The sequence below is a fragment of the Balaenoptera acutorostrata genome, chromosome 13 (genome assembly GCF_949987535.1).
Source record: "Balaenoptera acutorostrata chromosome 13, mBalAcu1.1, whole genome shotgun sequence".
Lineage (NCBI taxonomy): Eukaryota > Metazoa > Chordata > Mammalia > Artiodactyla > Balaenopteridae > Balaenoptera > Balaenoptera acutorostrata.
Genome location: NC_080076.1, coordinates 62,919,844 through 62,940,799, shown reverse-complemented (window position 1 = coordinate 62,940,799; position 20,956 = coordinate 62,919,844). Strand labels below are relative to the sequence as shown.

Sequence of the window (20,956 nt, the reverse complement as noted above, 5' to 3'; positions counted from 1 at the left end):
GAGGACACCAAAGGCAGCAGACACGGGACAAAGAACTGACCGGGGCTGCAAGACGGCAAACCCTGGCACTGAGTTGGACGGTGCAGAGGTCTGTCACCGCTGCCGGGGTGTGTGAGGGCCCAGAAGCATCAGGAATGACTAACAGGACCGGGTTTGGGCTGGGAAGGGAGGTTCCCTGGAGCACGTGTGGGTAGTGGAGACCCAGGAGTTTTCCCAAACCCACCCAGCGTCCAGCCTGGCATGCACCTGGGAGCCCAGATGGGGAGTCGGCCCTCGTGTGAACCAGCCCTTGTAGAAACCTAGACAGTCACAGGTTGGATTCATATAAACACTCGGGTATTATTATTTGACTTAATGCAATACTTCTTCTTTAAGTGATTGAGATATATATATAAATATTTCAGTTATTACATCTGTCCTCTTTATTTCCTGCAACAAACGCATTGTTTTGTAGCTTTCAAGCATATGACAATTATTTGTACATCTGTTAATCATTCCTCCTCATATGCTGGTAATGCCTGTACAGGGAAAGTTATCACACAGAACTGAAAAAGAAAATCACAATATTCAAGGAAAGTAAATCATTTTAAGCAAAACTGTTTCCATCCAAAGCAGGTCTAGGGGCTGACTTACTAAAGCGTTGTCACTGGTCTTCAGAGCCTGTTTACACTGCTCTTTTTTTTGGCTGTGTTGGGTCTCTGCTGCTGCGCGCGGGGTTTCTCTAGCTGTGGTGAGCGGGGGCTACTCTTCATCCCAGTACGCGGGCTTCTCACTGCGGTGGCTTCTCTTGTTGTGGAGCATGGGCTCTAGGAGCGCGAGCTCAGTAGTTGTGGCACGAGGGCTCAGTAGTTGTGGCGCACGGGCTTAGTTGCTCCGCGGCATGTGGGATCTTCCTAGACCAGGGCTCGAACCTGTGTCCCCAGCTTTGGCAGCGGATTCTTAACCACTGTGCCACCAGGGAAGTCCCTACACTGCATTTTAAATGGGCATCTTCCCATTTACGTTTATGAATAAAAACCTATCACTTATTAGAAAACAAAGAGCTATGACGAGAACTGAGAACAGCCTTAGCACGCAGCTGGCAGAGCGAAGGCCCAACCCCCTCCCGGCCACTTCAACAGGACTTGGCTGTTCCCTGTGGCATTAGCATTTCTTTACTCTTCCTGTTGGGACAAACGGGGTGATTGTTTGTGACAGGAACTTCCCAGAAGGCCCACCAGCTCTTCAAGGGGAAGCATCCACAGCAGTTTGCACCCTAGGATTCTATGAAACCCTCAAAAATCTTGCCTTGCTGTTTGCACCCATCCTGCATCGTGACAGTGATTCTTACCCAATGACAACACCCTCCTGCTCGGAAAGACCTCCTTAAATCAAACTTAATTCTCAGCGTCGGACCTTGCCTCCCTCCACTGGCGCTGCCAACACTGGCTCTGCCGGGTGGTCAGCAAGGAACTTCAGTATCTCCCGGACAGGCCTCTCCCGGACAGGTGAGGACAGCTCTGGATAGGAGAGAGGGTGGCCAGCCGGAGCCCCCATGACGCCACAGGCCTCCCGTCAAGAGGCCACTGACTCCCCCTGCCTGACACCAGGGCCCCCCCAGCAGTAGGACCTGTGGGCACTGCATCAGCTCAGCAAAGACACGGGTGCCACGTGTAAGGCAGGGGAGCATTTCCAGATGCCATCCCCCCAGACGGCAATCAGGGCGCCAGTGGAAAGTAACCACACCCGGGGGAGGACTTCCCAAAGCCGGGGTGGCAGCAGGGGCTGCCAAAGTGCCGGAAGGCAGACGGTGCCTTAACTGAAACACGCACGGAAGCTACAGGAAGCCCAGGCCAGGAGGCATGGCCCCACCCCCTCCCACAGCCCTGCGAAGCCAGCAAAGCACCGGGGGAGCCGCCCAGTAGCCCACATGTGGGACCCCGGCCGGGGAGGCAGAGATGGGAAAGAACGTGGCTTCCCAAAGGGCAGGTCCTCCCAGTGAAGGCTCATCAATTCCAACCCCACGACTTCAGTTCTTGTGATATGTCTTTGTCACTTAGCGATGCCACCCAGTTCTGGAGCTGCCTATCCCAGGACCCCGTTTGCCACATCCCAGGGGTGCCACTGGCCACCTCACACATCACAGCATGCGATGCCCCAGCAGGAGTCCCACCTGCCTCAAAGCAGCACGTGCCGGGGTCTTGCCCAGGACCAGCAGCGTCCCTGACAGGGTCTGGGCTCAAGACCCAGGGACCCCAGGGTACCGGCCAGGAGGAGCACATCTGCACTGCCTAGGGACTACAGCTCACGACCCCCAAAGCCTCCTTCGAGGCCACGGCTGCCACTGCAGATTCCCACAAGGCAGCGTGCATACCTCATTTCCCAAAGAAACTTGCTTTTTTGTTATCCCTTCTTTCTAGCACGGGTGCAGCGGGGCCAGGAGATGTGTCATGATGATATGAGTTGCCTCTGGGTGAACATTAGTTCATCACAGAATTTTAAAATTTGCATTTGGAGAACTAAAAATACTTTTACTGTAAAGTGGTGTAATCCTGGTGCAATAAGGCAAGTTAAAGTAACTTCTGAGCAAGTCAACTTGTTTTTCCAGAAGCATCAGGGAAGTAGATGACCTCTACCAGTCCTCCTAGAGAGGAAGAACAAACTTAGTTCTACCGAGAAGTTACCATACGACAGGCAGGAGCCCCGGTGTTCTCAGGTTACTTGTGCTGTGTAACCGTCACAACTCGCTGAGACAGACACTGTTATCAACATTTGACAAGTGAGGGATCTGAGTTGAAGAGGTTCCACAAGCCAGCTTAAAGCTTGCTTCTCTCTCCTTCGAGTCCAGAGTCTGAAAGACAAATCAAGTCAAAGCTCCGGTCAAGCCATAAACTCACAGTCTTCAAATTCATAGTCTGGCAGTGACCTTGCTGGAACACAAAAGGTGCTTATGGGAGAAACTATCATTGCTCCACGATATCCACGCTCCCTTTCACCATCAGAAAAAGAGCCCTGAGTGAGGTTCAGCAGGCACTCGGCCACCCCTGCTGGTCAAGGTGGTCAGGGGTCTTGGTTCTGGCCAACGGGGTGGAAGCAGAGGCAATGTGTTGACCCCATAAACCGTCAGAGCATCCTGAACCAGCCACCAGGACTGATCAAGAAGAAAGAGACGATTTCTCTCCTGCTTAAGTCACCAGACTTTGGGATCTCTTATTTCAGCAGCTCAGCCTGTATCCTCAATACAGCGCATCGAAGAAACTTAAAAACCTGCATATCCCTCTAAACTGGCTAAAAATTCTCCTTAGAGCTTGTTGAACCTCATCACCTGTTTATTCCTCATTCATTTATAAGGTAAATTCATCCTGGCCCTGCGTCTGAATTCTCACAATTTCCAAATCCCAGTTTATGAGATTTACCTGTAAAGTATGACAATATACCATTTCTTTAAACCCATATGCTTCCCAGAATATGTCCTTCTTTGGAAAATGCCACTCACCCATATTTAGCTATTCCAGGTGGTCTGTCCACCACCCAGTTTCCCAGTGGCCCGGGCTGGCAGGGCATCATTTGAACCGGGCGGTGCTCTCTGCCCTGCTGGGTGGCTCTGGTCCTTCTCCAGCAGCTGCATCTACTTTCACACACATAAGGCCCAGCGGGGTTGCCACGGCATCCTTTAAATGCTGGCTGGCAGGCCGGATGCCAGGACCAAGTCGTTGATAGTCCTGTCTTGTTGGATAGCGTTAGAGCAGACAAAACTCTTTTTATGACCATTCAGCAACAACAGCCCTTAAAAGAAGCAGAAGGGGGTGGGGTATCTGCTGGAACCCTCTGACCTATTTAGAGACCCCCAGCTTGGATGCCTTATGCTATATAGTTCAGCTGCACCACACATAACCACCCAACTGTCATTACCTGAGATTATGTGACAGGTATGGGTCAATGTGTTCTAGCCTGCGGTTTTCTGCCTTCTCCACGACCTATTACCAAGATGAGATTGATTTGCTGTGACACCTGCTGTGTCCCGTGACCAGAATAATAAACACAACCAATTCACTTTGGCCACTCCATTTCTGGTGAAGAGCTGCAGTTGAGAACGACAGACATCTGCCCATTAGGAGCAGCACGTAATTAACAGCAGTGTTTACCCACCCGATACCAAGCAGTAGAGGGGCAACAGACTGTCACCACGAGAGACCGGCATGACCCTCGCCATCCTGAATTACGGCCGCTACACTCTACCTCCCACTCAGCCTCAACTACAACCAAAATAAATACACTTTCAGATTGAAATGACCTATGCTATACATCTATATTATCTATGCTATATATTTTCATTATATTACACGTATTAGGAAACTAGGTGTTTGTGTGATCACCTGCTACAGAGGCCGGACTGGGGCTAATCTTAGATTGAAACAGATGGAATTGCCAGCTCTGTGACGGAATTAAACTGACATACGGAACCGCGCTTTTTATGGCATTTGATTGGAATTTTTATGTGCTTGACCTTGTCACAGGAGCGGAATCCATCATCTATGAAAAGTCATAAAACTGACAGTGCCATCTTGGCAAACCATTCAAAACCAATTAACCGATCTTCTGCTCGACACATAAATCCATTGATCCATCCTTACAATTGGCATATAAAACATTCATAAGTGCAGACAGGTAATACATTTTCATAGACATTTGAAAGAGTAAACTAGAGACAACACAGATTTAAAAACAAAAATAATGAGCCCTTGCCCCTCTTATCCGACATCTCAAAGCACTACTTTTTAGTCTTAGGGGAAAACTTGGAAGTTCACAGAAAACAGTACTGTGCTTTTAATATACATTTGTGTATTCTAACACAAATTATACACCATTTTCAAGCAAATTTATCACCACTGTAGTAGTCTGAAGGCTTTTTAGAAACTGAAAGCATAACCCACTTAAGACTTCTGTTGCCTTTGGCAAATCTAATTATTAACGTTTGCTGAATTGGCTTTAGACACCTGATATCATGTTAACACAATCAGCAAATATTTACCAAAAATTCCCAGGATGAATGCCACCATTTTGATGTTCTGAGTTGTCAAGGAATTTACAAACAAACAAATACAAATCCACACACATCGGGAAATTTCAGCTCTAACAATCAATAAATGAACAAGAGGGGCCCCCCTCAGTCACAGAGAAGGCAGTGACCTCCAGCGTCACTGAGCGTCACCTGCTTGGAGGCCCCGGGCCAGCTCCGGTCCTCTGCAGTCCCGACAGGGGGACAGAGTAGTGACAATGGTGGGCAGCAAGCTTCTAGAGCTTCAGTTCTAGATTTAGGATCTAGAGTCCAGAATCAAAATTAAAAGTTTTAATAATGACAAAGAAGATGCTATTTACTCTCTATATCAACAGTAAAGAGCGGGAAAAAGTGCCCCTTTTCAAAAGAAGAAATAGATTTTGCTAGAATAAAATCACACACAACACGCCTGGCACACGATGCTGAGATGAGACAGCCTTGGCATCACCTGGGGAGTCCGTCCCTGCACGGTGATTCGGTCCCAGCGCCCGAGAACACAGAGCAGCCCCCACCCCAGGGAGCTTCCAGGGGCCAGAGCCGAGGACCGCCTCCCGGTGCCCCTTCTGTCACCCACAGCTGTGTCTTCCATCTCCCCTGTGTTAGTCACTGAGGCCGGGTCTGCTGTGTGGCCTTCAGGCCCTGAGCCCTGCACGTCGTCAGCTGGCTGGCCCCTCATCCCTCATCCTTACGCGGCCTGCACAGGCCCACAGAGCCGCTGGGAGCCAAGGCCAGGGAGGTGTCGTGTGCTCATGACCTTCGCTCGATAGGACCTAGTCGTCCACACCTGCAGGCTGCCGACCCGGCTCTGATCCCGACAACCTCACCACACCTGCAGCTCCGGCCAGGGCTCCACGCGGGGCATTCAAGCTAAAAGAGATTTCCTGAAAAGATGTCAGCCTAGAAACAAAAAGGCACAATAAACACAGCAGAATGGTCGGAGCTGGGTTGAGGGCCGGAGGAAAATGAATTAATTAGAGCTAAAAAATGAGAGAGAGGATGCAGGCGGGCCTGGGCTGATGAGGCACTAGGTGAGGGGGTGTGTCCATTGAACCCTCAGCACCTAAGAGCACAACTCGGTGGGGGGGCAGGCGGTGAGTCGTAGCAATTAACTCTGAGGATTTCCAGGAAGCTGGAGAGCTGCGGTTGCAGCCGAAATCACACCAGGACATCAGGCTGGCCGGGTAAGTCTGCCAGGCACAGCTCCCCGCAGCCGCCTGCAAGGTCACTGCCATCCCGGCTCCTGGGCAAGGGCCAGGGCGCAGGTCCCAGGCCGGTCGAACTAGGTCACCTGCCCGTGACGAAGCTGCCAAAGAGGATCTTGGCCTTTTTCGCCTCTATTCAGAAGGCAGGATCTGCTTCCCTCTGAAATTAATGCTACAAGGAATTTCCTAAAGTAAAAGACAAACATCCACCACATTCCCTGCATCTAATTCCATGGCTTATACAACTCAGACTGGAGACTGCACCCAACTCCAGACAAAATTCAGTTTAGTTCAAGGGGAGAAGCAGCTCTTTCCTCAGGCACTTTTCAGGTGCTCTGAGAATCGTTCCCTCCCTATGTTTGATCTGGAAACTAAGCCAAGGAAGTCTTCCATCCTGTGATACTTGAGACTGATAGGCAACACAAGCGTTAACATTCCAGCTAAAGTGCGTTCTGTCACAGAGTGATGAGCCTATTTCACACGCGTGAAATTTCACCAGTTGCGTGCGTGGATTCACGTGTGAGGGTTCACGGGCGGGAAGGTGAGCCTAAAGACAGAGGAGAGGCTGGCGGCAGAGGGGCCGGGACACAGCGCCTGAGGGAACGTGGACTGGCCCCCCAGGGTAGGAGCAGAGGCTGTGAACGGGGAGGCAGGCGGCGGCCTGTCCACATCACTCCTGGACGTGATGACGGCCCAGGAAAATGGGAGGCTGGGGTTCGGGTTGGGACTCCATGCGGACATGAGGAATCAGAACTCTCCTAGAAGGAAGGCGAACCTGTGCCTCTGGATTTGCCCTCAATACTGAAGTGCGTCCTCCTGGAAGCAGCCTCTGCCCCACCTAAATGGCAACAAGCAGTGCTGGACCCGCCGTGATGTGGGGTCTTCGCTTCCCTGACCGGAGCATATGCCCTACAGTCCAGAGCTACAGGCATCAGAAAGCGTTCATTTGTCACGAAGAAGGACTCCAGCCCTGCTCGCTATTTGGGGGAGATGAAGAACCCAGGATCTAGGATCACTTTAAAATGGACTGTGTTACACGTTAAGCTCGATGTATCCCTAACTTGTAGACTCACACTTCCCACTGACATAGCACTTTCTGGACTAACTCCAATGGAAGTAATCCCACTCACACTGAAGGGGAAAAATATAAAGATTCACAGCACGGAAAACACCCAAGTGCTGTAGATGGTGGAAACTGTAACTCACCACTCCGCCTGTTTATTTTTCTACAACTGGTCCAAACACAGAAGCCATTGCACTTCAGAGCCAGGTACCATCCAGCTAAGCTCAGCTCACAACATCACTCTTTCCCTTTAGCCACCCTCAAATTTTTCATTCATTAAAGCACCTTCCGGTAACCACTGAATGAATTCAATATATGCAGTGTTCCAGATTATCATTCTCGGTAAAATGGACATTGTCACAGACGAACGAAACTCGGTGCACTTGTACCTATAAAGTTCGTACACGTTAATAGTGGTTCCATGAGCAAACCAATGAACTAGATCCGAATTGCAGCCCTGAGTGTCCAAGGCCCCCTGCACCATTCAGTTCCCAAAAGTGATTCCTTCATGCTATTTCTAAACTTTCCTGAATCTGATGGATTCAGAAATCAGTGTATTTTTAATAGAACAATATAGAGTCCAGAAACAGACCCACAGGCACATGGAGATTTCATTCATGATAAAAATAACCCATCAGATCAGTAAATAATGATGAATTAATCAACAGTATTAAAACAACTACCTAAACATTTGGAGTAAAGAAAAAAACAAAAACAAAAACAAAAAACTTGAATTCTAGCCTGGCTCTTTGTACCAAAATAAATTCCACGTGATCAAAAAAAATTTTTTTAATTAAAAAAAATTTTAAGACACTATGAAAGTACAAGAGCAAAATTAAAATATAGGTAAAAAATTTTATAATACTAGAATGTAGAAGGACTTTCTAAGAAAGACATAGGCAACAAAACCATAAAGGAAAAGACTGATATATTTGACTAAATAAAGATTTTAAAATATTGATATGATTTTTTTAATTCAGTAAAAAGGTAAACTAGAAAGTAACAAACTGAAGAAAAGTTTGTACAACACAAATGACAAAGGATTTGGTTTCTTTTTTTTTTTTTTTTTTTGATAGGTAAGAAGTGGATTTCTTTAGAGAGAAACACACTCCACAGACAGGGTGTGGGCAATCTCAGAATGTGAGAGAGGCCAGGATTTGGTTTCTTAATATACAAAGAGTTCTCACAAATCAATAAGAAAAACAACCCAATAAAAATTAGGTAAATGCCCCTAAAAAAAAAAAAAAAATTAGGTAAATGATGTGAATGTGTAGGTAACAAAAAATACAGTAAGTCAATAAACATATGAAAAGATGATCACAGTCATTCATAATTAATGAAATCAAATTAGAACAGATTATCATTTTTAATCTATAATATTAGTGAAGATAAAAAGTTTTGGTGATACTTAGTGTTGGTAAAGTTGCAGAAAATCATATCCTAAACACTTAATGGGAATATTCTGTTTTTTGATCTGGGCATTTACATAGATCTGTTCAATTTGTAAAAATCCATTGTGTACTATATTAAGATTTGTGCACTTTTTTGCATGAATATCATACTTCAGTATAAAAATGTAAAGAGGGACTTCCCTAGTGGTCCAGTGGGTAAGACTCCACACTCCCTATGCAGGGGGCCCAGGTTTGATCCCTGGTCTGGGAACTAGATCCCACATGCATGCTGCAACTGAAAAGATACCACATGCCACAATTAAAGATATTGAATGCCACAACTAAGACCAGTGCAGCCAAAATTTAAAAAAAAAATTTTTTTTAAACGTTGAAAAAAAAATTTTTTTAATGTAAAGAATATGTTACATCACCATGAGATATCACCTTATACCTGTTAGAATGGCCATCACCAAGAAGACAACAGGTTCTGGTGAGAATGTAGTGCAAAGGGAAAGCTTGTGTACTGTGGCAGGCATGTAAATTGGTCCAACACTATGGAAAATAATATTGAGGTTCCTCAAAAAATTAAAAATAGAGCTACCATATGACCTACCAATTCCATTTCTGGGTTTATACCCAAAGGAAATGAAAACAGGATTTCAACGAGATATCTGCACTCCCTTGTTAACCACAATATTATTCACAATAGCCCAGATATGGAAACAAGCCAAACGCTCATCAGCAAATGAATGGATAAAAAAGATGTGGTACATACACACAACGGAGTATTATTCAGCCATGAGAAAGGAAGACATCCTCCCATCTGTGACAACATGGATGGACCTTGAGCACACGATGCTACGTGAGATAAGTCAGACAGAGAAAGACAAGTACTGGGTGATACCACTTATATGTCGAATCTAAAAAAGTTAAACCTGTAAAAAACAGACAGTAAAATGGTGGTGACCAGGGGATTGGGGGTCGGGGGGATAAGATTGCTATTGTTCAGGGCACAAACTCGTAACAAGTAGTACATAAGCCATAGAGATCTAAGGCACAGTATAATGAATACAAAAACTGTACTATAATTATGCAATGTGACAAATATTTATACGACTACACTGGCAATTGTGTTACAACACGTAAGTGTATCAGAGTAACATGCCTACACCTTATACCATCAAATTTATAAAAAAAAAAAGAGTAGGTTAGAAATTTGTTCAAATTCATGAAAGGAATGAAATTCTGAAGTATCACACAGTAAATCAAAAGCTATTACTTACCACTTATGCTTTGCCAGATCCCTTAGCTAAGCAGAGTAAAGAAAACTTCTAAACTGGAGATTCTCTTGTGGAAAGAACCTACTTAAACTCTCTTAAGCCTTGAGATTCTCAGGGTGTAAAATGGTTTGGGGAAGAAGAGGTAAGAGAATATTCCAATATGACACGCCAGGCAGGGTTAGAGGGGATGTCTGTGCAAACTGCCAGTATTTTACAAAGGAGGGAACTGGACCCAGGCAGTTATGTGATTTGCCAGGGGAATCGAGCTAGGAAGTGCCAAAGCCAGAGTAAGCACCCACATCTGGCGGCCCGAGGGTGACCCACCATCCACTGTGCTCCGCTGGCAAGAGGCCCGTCCAGCCGCGCTGACAGTTCAACTGCAGCCCTAGAAACTCCTAACACCTGCAGGCCCGCCATCCAGCAGGTGGGCCATCATGATGGACCACAGTTTGCAACCTGACATTTCCTGAACCCAATTACAGCGCTTAACACGGATCCCCTAGGGAGCGAAGGAAAAAAGGCCTGGAAATCAGGGCTTCCTGCACATGAGCTGGAAAATGGGCAACAGATAAAGCCAAGCTCAAGGCTGCTCCGCACACACAGCCCTGGGACCTGCCAAGGCTCCTCTCACACCACAAACCAGAGACAGGGGCCCCCACACAGGGCGGTCCAAGGACTCAGTGTGACAACTTATGGACCCCACGCTGCCCCTGCAAGGTGCTAAGCAAACAGAGGGCGCGTCTGTGTCACTGTCACCGTGCATGGTGGTGTCCTGGATGCGTCCCTGCCTCCCAGCTGACACAGCACTTTGCCTCTTCACGGCTAATACAGGCCCCTCCATCACACCTCCCCAAGCCTGGCCAGGACCCTGCCTTTTTCTTCCCGGGAAGTACTTCAAACATGGTTCAAATTGCTGAACTATTTTTTAAATAGTGAGAAGGAAAAATAAATTGTTACTTTAAGCACTAAGTTCGGGGTGGTTTGTCACAAAGCAGTGGAAAACTGAAATATCACGGTGTCCGGTATGTGAGTTACACTCAGTAGGTGTCAGCTGTCTTGATTACAGGGATACTCATAAACTAGAGTGATTTCAAGACATCCCTCTTCATAAAAAGCATTCTGAAGCACTTTCTTGATTGAGAAAGAACAGAATAAGGTTTTGCTTCAATTCTTTCTCAACTGTTACTGTTGTCACTGTTGCTGTGATTAGGGCCGGGGGCAACTACAAATTATTACAGTGCTTGTGAGTTTATAGTTACTGTTTTTCTTTTACCCATGGATATTTTTAATAAGAAAGAAGTCAAGGACATAAGGAGAAGACCCCAGCAGAGCATCTGTAACTACACTGCTCACAAGCAAGAATAAGGGTGTGTACGTGGTTAGCTGTGACACAATAACTATGATTACCAAAACGGAAGCACAGGGCTGATGGGAGTGAAATGTGCAATAATGCAATTCACACCAATAGCAGCAACATATTCAAATCAGTAAATTACATCAATTATAACTTAAGCAAAAACTTCAAAAATATCTCTATTCTTATTGAAAAAAAATATTCTACTAGTTGTCTTACTAAGATTAGCCTAACCTGAGGTGGAGGTCTAGAAAGAATACAACTCATCCTTTTAAACAGACGTCTTTCTTTACAAAATATTCTCGGGGCCCCTGTTAAGGTTCTATAAGCTCTTTTAAAGAGAAAAGCAACCCCAGGGACCCAACACAGATATTACTTGTTGTGTAAATATACTGTATACAAATACTAAAAGTACACACAAACTGTTTTTGTTATTCTAGAGCTATAAAATAAAGATAAATGCATTAATTAAATACAAACTGAACTATCAAACCGGTGCCACTCAAATGAACATTAACCTAATACGACGGATGGTGTTGCTCCCTGAAGAAAAACAGTGCAGGGCTGTGGTCAGTCCCAAGGTCAGTGTGCTCTGTCACCCTGTGCCCGGGACGGGTTACTTCCCTTGCATTCCACACACCATCTGTCAGCAAAGTTTGTCAGTTCTTCCTTCCAAACAGCCCGATCGGGACCCTGCTCATGACCAAGGTCACAGCCTGCCACGGGCTCCCCTGCACGCATCCTCCAGTGGTCCACCCTCCATGTGGCCGCTCGGGTGACCACCATGATGGACGAGCCAGATCACTGTCACTGCACAAAAACCTTCCATGGCCCCCACTGGATTCCCAGGAGACGCCACAGTTCCCACACCGGCCCGCGAGACCCCAATTAACAGGCCCCCAACGCCACTTCTGCCCTCTTCCCACTGGTCACTGTTCCAGCCACACTGGCCAGCCTGCTGCTCCCACGCCAGCGTGGGGTCCCCTCTGCCAGGAGGGCCCAGCCGGCTCAAGAATATGGTCTCCGTGTTTATTTAAAGGCTGTCTTGGCGAGGACTTTCTCAAGCCCCTACTTGGAGCTGCACCCTCCCAGCCAGCCCACCTGGCCCATCCTGGCTTTCTCTGCAGGGCGCCTATCACCATCTGTCACACCAGGGACCCAGAGCCCTCATTCAAGGTCACTCCCCAGATGTAGGCTCCATGAGGTCAGGGACGGTGGGTCCACTCTGCTGCCTGCTGTGCCCAACCCCGGAGCAGGTCCATCAATACCTGAGGCACCTGCTCCGGAACCGCTCGGTCATCACGCGGCCCCAACGCGATATCTGTGCTGACTCTGCCTGGGTTCTCCTCTCCTTGGCCAGTTTTAATGGACATTAAAGTTGCTACAGTTTTGTTACAGGAGGATCACCTGGAAGATCCAGATGTAAGTTTATTTACCTTTCAAAGAGCAGCATAGAAATAAACAGGCACAGACAACCTGCAGATCCCACAGGACAGATCGGCAGGCCCACGCCTCTCCCAGACCCATCTGGAGAAACCCTAGATCAGGGACCGGTGGGGAAGCCAAAGGACGAAGGACGGACCACTGTGGGGGGCCAATGACCACTCCCGGAATGCCCCTGTCCACCCCCCCGCCCCTGCCACGGCGATGGAGCAGGAGCCTGAATAACAACCCAAATTTACTTTCTTTTTCTTTTTTTTTTAACTGAAGTATAGTTGATTTTACAATGTTGTGTCCAAATTACCTTCCAATTTTATTATCGGTGTACCCGTTATTTCCAGCAACAACCAAACGACCTCTACCCAGCAAACATCTCCTTGGGTCCTGCAGTAAATTTTTATAGGTTTTAAGTTAATTACACTAGTAATGCAGGCTCACTAAATAAACCAATGCACAGAAGCAAACGAGAAAGAGTAAGTTATTTATGAGCACAAATCAGGCCCCGGCGCACCCACATAACCACTTGGACATGCAATCAAGCCCTTTCGGAACCTTTTCCTGTCTCTGGATGGTGTAAACAGGGCCACTCCCGGTCCCTCCTCTGCACCCAACCTCATCCTCAGACATCTACAGGCCCCCCCACCACCAGCCATGCCCAAACTCCACCCCCTTACCTGGCAATTGAGCATCATGTGACATCCCAGGGGTCTCCTGGTGCTCTTACTTCACCTCCCCCTTCCTGCCCTATCAGCCCAAGGGCCCTGCTGGGCTGGAAACCCAAGGACAGACCCCACACCCCTGTGGGAAGTCGTTACACCTGCCCACACGGCAGCCACGCACACACCTGGTAAGGGTCTCTCTTCATCACCACAGCACACGACCCATTAGTGAAATCCTCATTTACTTTACACAGACGCCTTTTTGCTGTTTTATTTTAAACTAAAACAAGAAGATTCATGAAATGCCTTCGTTACTCCCCACAGGGTAAGTCTGGCCGGGTTTCTGGTCTCCGCTGGCAGCAGGAGGAAAGGTCAAGCACTGGGGCTCAGCACACTCCCCACTCAGTGGGGAAGGGAAGGATGGAAAGCAGAGTCAGAAACATTTTCCTCTAAGAGCCAAGCCCCGGGTGTCTCTTTAAAGGACAGACTGATGATTCATTGACCAGAAGGGGAGAGAAAAAGGAAACAAAACAATGGAAGAATGTGGGGCTGAAAGAACAGAGACAGCAGGAAAACTCTGGAGCAGGACGGTGGGCTGGATGTTGACCATAAAATAAAGGAGCCGGCTGAACATAAAACAAAAGACAGAGGAAGAAGAACCATGAGGAGGTGAGCTGCGAGGTGAAGGAGGGCAGGCAGGATGCTGTCTTCACAGCTGCAGGATTTCCAACTCACCCGAGGAAACAGGACATCAGCAAGTTGGTACAGTTACGTGTCGTTATAAAGAAACAAGGTTAAGGGCGCCATCCTGTATCCCTGGCCTTTGCCATCTCAAACCCAAATTGACGTTCATCATTTCACTCCTTAATCCTTTCCCCCACCTCATCATTGGGTTCAAAATCTAATTAAGATGAGCACGGATAATGAAAAAAATAGCTTTTCAGAAGTTTGTTATGAAAAGTTTAGAAAATATCTTAGCTCCCAAAATGAAAGATGTCTATGAAGTATGTGGTATTGATGCTATGAGATGTTTTTCTTTTTAAAAAAATGACTTTCTTAATTAAGCTTGCTACAAATGTAAATGCCCTGGCCAATCGTTTGATAAAGGGAGGGAGGGAGGGAGGCTTTGCTCTTTTCCCCTGCCAGCAGAGGGCAAGCTTTATGTGATACCCTGTGTGTGTGTGTGCGTGTGTGTGTGTGTGTGTGTGTGTGTGTCTGTGCCTGTCATTCTCCCTCTCTCTCTCTCACACACAGACTTCTTTCCCCTTCCCTTGTCTTCTCCTCCCCACCCCACCCCCGCATAACCTCTCCTTCCCTCCATCCCTTTTCTCTCCTCCCCTTCCAGGGCAGGCTGGGGTAGAGGCACTTTTTAGGACGATGCATTTTATTTGCAGGTCCTAGTTAGAACAGTGATTCCACGAGGGCAGAAAGGAAGTAATTCTGAAGAATTCAGGTATCTGTTTCTTCTAGAAAAACGCATACTGTTGATACAAAGGCATCCAACTTCCCGGCGTCTTGCTCAAAGAAGAGAAAATAGGAGGGAAGTGACCTGCCCTAGGTTCCGTTTCTCTCCAGGGCCCAGTTTTCTGATAACCCGGGTCATCTGGGCACCCCTAGGGAAATTGAAAGTAGCCCAGGCTAAATCCTGAGCGAGCAGAAGCACAGTCATCACCTCCAGAGAATTCAGAGCAGGGCTGGGGCATCAGGAGCAAGGAAATAGATCAGAAAAAGACTCCTCGAGACAGAAGGTTCCGCAGGGAGAAGCTCGCTCCGGGACCCCAATGTTAAATCCCGCTTTTCTTTCCTTTATTTCTGCCGACAAACTGCTCAGGACACCTGCAACTCTCAGCAGCTTTAGCAATTAGGTGGGGAAAATAAATCATGTGGTCTGTCAGGAGCCGGTCAGTGCTCTGTGGAAAGTCAGGACCCAGAGCCCGGGAAGGGTTGCGGGAGCCCCGGGGGTGGGAGGTGGGCGGGCAGATGGGTAGCAGGTGGGTGAGCTCAGCATCTCACTCACCCCGAGTTGATTTCGGTTCTGCACCTTCAGTCCCTGCTAAAGTGTCTGACCCACATGATCAAGGCCCTTAGTTTTGTTCAGACACACCACTGCCCGTTGCTCATAGAAGCCAGGAGTATTTTTTGAATGAGTGCCATAGAGGTAAATGAGAAAGAGTTATTTCCATATTATACATGAGCACAGAAAAAAAATACAACCATTCAACATCACCTAGGTTGTCTTCCCACCACTTAACCCAGAAGAAGCAACAAGGAAGCAAACAGACAAATCGAGATACTAGGACTTTGTACAAGACAACTGGCCCGGATTCTTCAAAAACACAAATGTCGTGGTGGAAAAGAAAATAAAAGAGAGGAACAGTTTTAGATGAGAGATGTTAAGAAGCAGATGTGAGAAGCAAATGTAACACGTGATCCCTGACTGCATCCCGGATGTGAACTATACGACTGACACTATTGCTGTGTTCAATGTCAGAGGTGAGATGATGTTACAGTTGTGCGGAGGGAGAATGTCCTTGTCCCTAAAAGATACACGCTGAAGCTTGTAGGGGTGAAGTGTCATAATGTCTGCAACTCACTTTCAGATGGTTCAGGAGGAAAATCCAATATTATCTGTGTACTAGACAGAGGAAAGCAAGAGTGGCAAAAAGTCATCCCTTCTGACTCCAGGTGAGAAGGCTACAGACATTCGTTCTACTGCTCTTTCAACTGTTTTGTAAGTTTGATGTTTTTCAAAATAAAACGGGAAAGGGGAGTTAAAAGACCCCCTGCTGGAGGCTGTGGGGTCAACAGGAGAGCCGTCAGCCTGGGAGTGGGAGGCGGTGCTCCTCACCTCCCCTTACCCTCCAACCACCTCAGCCTTCCAGAAAATAGCGCGAGATCCAGAGCCTGCTCTCCCAGTCCTGGGGTCCATGCCCACCTTTCCTTCCCTGTCCAAGCCCTACGTGTCCTTTGAAGCCCTGTGCAAATCCTTCCCACGCCAGGAGACCTTCCAGATGGCTCAGTTCCCAGCCCCCCACCGCACTTACCATAACCTGCATGTCTCCCATGGTACCACGTGACACCTCCAGCATCCTTCTTGTCACCATGGCCACGGATGCTGGCTCCTGTCTTACCTGCCCAACCAGGAGCCTCTCCACCACAAGCGGGACCAGAACCCAGCCTCCCGACTTTCCACCTCCAGTAGAGCTGACACAGCACCTTATCCACCGCAGGTACTCAAGACAGACCTTGAGCAAAACCTTTTTGTCCCTCACCTGTCCTCACACCTGATAAGATGGACGACAGTCAATATTTATCGTCATCCTACTCTGTTACTTCTATTGGGCGTGGCTCCGTGGTGAGTGCTGTCGCAGGGATACTGGTGATGTCATTTAGTTCACGTGTCGCTGTGTCCATGTCGTGGGAAAGGCAGAGCGCCTTGAAGACAGGGATCGTGGCTGTCCTGTCCACCTGCAGCCGCCCAAGCTCCCGGCATGAAAGAAGTGCTCGATAATCAGTGAACGACTGAGTGAAGGAAAGTCTATTCCAATTTCCAACACATATGACAAATTATAAAAACTAAAACAAATGAAAGTGTAATATGTACAGACACGGAAGCACCGAAATTAGTCTAACCTGTTGGACACAACTGAATTTGAAGACCTGTTCTAATGCGTGACCTCAAAATCTTTTCACGTTCTGGCACCTTAAAATGTAAAGTTTTCTGTTTTCCAACGGCAAGAGCCTTGGAGCAGATCTGGGGGATACAACACACTCACTGAAACAGGGACACTGGGTGGCGGTAGAGGTGGGGCAGCACGCCTGAGAGCTACAGACAAGGGCTGGGGAGGGACCAGAGAAGTTTGAAAACGCTCCACAGATGACTCTGATGCACACGCTGGGCTCAGGGTGAGATGCGGCCACAATGACCCTGAGCAGAAGAGGAACGAGGGCCTGGTGGACCCCAGCAGCCCAGCTCGGGTGCTCTGTGTCACTACCCGCTGGGCCCTGCTGGGAGACGTCCCACTCTATCGTGGATATTTATTCTCATCCCAGAGTCACCAACACTAAACCACACTTTCCACAGGGGTTCAATTTAATAGAGGAATCAGGCAAGAAACTAATTGCTGTAAGTTCCTAGCCTCTCTGCATCCCCCCACTCTCCTCCCCCCTTCCCCCGCAAAAAGAAATGCTAGTTTCTGGGAAAGAAAAAGAAAAAGGGTATGTGTGGTTTTTTTAAATTTTATTTATTTATTTTTGGCTGCATTGGGTCTTCGTTGCTGCCCGCGGGCTTTCTCTAGTTGCGGCGAGCGGGGGCTACTCTTCGTTGCGGTGCGCGGGCTTCTCATTGCTATGGCTTCTCTTGTGGCGGAGCACGGGCTCTAGGTGCGCAGGCTTCAGTAGTTGTGGCATGTGGGCTCAGTAGTTGTGGCTCACGGGCTCTAGAGAGCAGGCTCAGTAGTTGTGGCACACGGGCTTAGTTGCTCCGCGACATGTGGGATCTTCCCGGGCCAGGGCTCAAACCCATGTCCCCTGCATTGGCAGGTGGATTCTTAACCACTGCCCCACCAGGAAAGCCCCCCAAAAATGAGTATGTTAACAGAATCTCAGGCTTGGACAGCAATGCTGATGGCTGCCTGGGCTGCGCCTCCCCATCCTATGCATTGTTCCTTCCACAAGGACCCCACGATTCACATAACCTTATGGAATACTTTTGGTAAGGAGCGCTCAGCCTCACTCAGAGCAGGCCGTGCCGGTGTCCACAGCTCGGGCTGATCTGCTGGCTGTGAGCAGCCTCGTGGGTCCTCGGGGGTCCCACAGCCCTTTGTCGTGAAGGTCCGGACAGGCTAGAAGTCCCCACTGCCCACGTGTCACAGCAAATCCCAAGGACTGGACTGCTCTGCGGTGAAGCACTAAGCAGATTCGAATAGAGGCCTGAGGAGAGGCCTCACCCAGGCCCTGACGGTGGCCTCTTACCCATGCCACTCAGCTGTGGAGGAAGTGGCAGAGATCTCTAAACTGTCGTCAAGACAACCAAAGTCCAAATATAAATCTCTCAGGGATTCCATTCGGAAGCAGTTTTTACGTGTACACACCCAGAGGAAATAATAAAAGAAAAGAAATATCCTTTCCTCCTTCCCTCCCTCCCCCTCCTCCTCTCCCCACCCCCCTCCACCTCCTTCCCCTCCTCTCCCTCCTCTCACTTTCTGCCACGTGGTGATGTCTTTTAAAAATGCATACTGGGAAGCTTTCCACCTTTGGGGTTGGAACAGCTGCTGCCTCAATATTGTTTTTGTTAGTTTTTTTTTTTTTTAACATACTTTGCTGTTTTTAATGGAGTTGTTTTTAAGCTACATGTTTCATAATACTAGCTGAGACTCACAAAGCAGGATGATTGGCGCTTTATTGGCAAGAATGAGACTCATGGGTCCTAAGAGTCCAACGCAGACCCCCGTCAACACCCTCCTGCCCGGCTCACTTCCACGACAGCCCGGCTTATCCCAGGAAAGGGCACTCACGAAGGCTTGGGAGAAACACGGCAAAGTCCACCCACGAAAACAGCAAGAGTCAAGAATCTCTACCAGGTAGGCTAAATAAACCCCGCGCTAGCACAAAGCATTCAGGGGATGTTCCACAGATGGCTGTGGTGCCATCTGGGAGCACGCACCCAAAGACGTAAGATCAGACACGCCTAACATCAGGGTTCTGACAGGCACAGGTACACGCCACCTGGCCCACTCCACTGCCACCTTCTGCATGTGACCCTCCGGTGGGGAACCTCCACCCCCATCGAGGAGCAGGAGGCTTCAGCTGAGAGGGAGGAAAGCCTGCTCCGCCCATGCCAAGCACAACCGTGTGCCTTAAATGGGAAGCACATCCCCAAGTAATCACTGAGGAACAGGGACCATCACCAGGCGCAAAAGGACCAGCCCCTCAGCCTCTCCAGTGAGCGAGCAAGGCTGCAGCTACGTGGTCCTCATTCCCATCACCTTTTCAACGGGGCCCAACAGAAAGTGACACCCACAGTGGGCACGGCTGCTAGGGCCTGGGTCAGACTGAGATTTCAGGGAGGTGTGGCAATGGCTAAAAACAGGAAGCTGAGGGCTGGCTGCATGCAAGACTTCATCCAGAAAAGACAGGCCTCCCACACAAAGAACAAAGGAGCTGGGACGCCTCTTAAAATTTTGAGAGGACACTGGGTTTGGCAATGATTCCCTCTTCCAGCCGCGGATCCACAGGCTTCTCTCCCAAATCAAGAGAGCAGACCCAGCAGTTAGAATGGCTGTAGCCTCACCCCAGCGCTGTCTCACCCAGAGCATCGCCCTGTTTGGAGGAGCAGCTGAGAACATACCCTGTCACACACATCTTGCCCAGGACGGGACCAGCCAAACGGGGGGAGCTTAAGACACATTACTCAGTGTGATAATAAGATCACTGGCCCTTTCAAAGATTTCATATAATATGTCTTCTGACCTAAGCAAGACTAAAACCTAGAGCCATTCTCAAAAACAGAAGGCCACGGATACGGTGTGACAGGATTGAAGCTTCAAGGTCTCCATCTGCTCAGAAACATCTTCTTGCTCTGCTTTGGGACCGTTCTTCCCTTCCAAGCCCAACCTCCTACCAACTGAGCCACTGCAGAGGACCAGCAAACAAGGAGAGTCACTGTCTCCAGGAAATCACTGAACGAGTGCGTTCCATTCTTAGAGATAAAACAAAAAGAAGTATAGGGAGTTCCTCCAGCTTTCTCATCTCCCAGGCTTGGAACCACAGGGTAGCAGGAAATGGTACCATGTATCTTAGGCGATCATCTGCTATAGTCCTCTGCCTTAAAAGGGAAGATGCTATTATGTCCATTTCACAGACCATGCAACTAAGGTACTCGTCCAAAACAGCACAGCCAATGAATGGCAGAGAATGAGAACCCAGGCTTGCTGCCTCTGGGCACAGGGCTCTTTCTACCTGATCAGTTCCTTGTAGAAGGAAACAGACTCACCCCTAAGTAGCAAAATTGCAAATAATTCATGCGGTGGGACAGGCAAGTCACTTCCGACTTCATTTATTCCCAAAGCCAATCCTGACACACACAACACACGTCAAAGCTGCCTCTTGATTCCTCGGGATCCGACCTTCCTTCTGAGTCTTTGAAGGGCTTCCTTGAGGCTGAAATGATTCCTCACAAGGAAAACATGCGATTCCTGGAATTTATGTCTGGCTTATGTTAGAGAGCCTGGCAGACGGTGCAACCTACCCCTGCAACACCGATAAAGGTCAACAGAGGAAGGCCAGAACAGCATCCCACCCAAATCCAGGCCATGGCAGAGCAAGCAGGGGATGGGTCACAGGGAAGGGGGGGCCTTTGTCTGATCCCCTGGAATTCGAGGCCAACCCGAAGACCTAGTGTAACTGGGGGTTCCAACAAAGGACAGTGAGGGGAGACAGCCAAGAGCATCGTTCTGCCCCAGGTTCCAGAAGAGCCTAGAGGGAGTCCAGACAGCCCCTTGGTCTGGGACAACCCAGTCCTAACCTAG

General features: G+C 48.4%; 1 protein-coding gene across 1 annotated transcript in view; it reads right to left on the bottom strand.

Moving 5' to 3' along the window:
• Positions 1-20,956, bottom strand: part of RAB31 (RAB31, member RAS oncogene family) — a 110,838-nt gene that overhangs the window by 88,710 nt on the left and 1,172 nt on the right. The gene's annotated exons all lie outside the window — the stretch shown is intronic.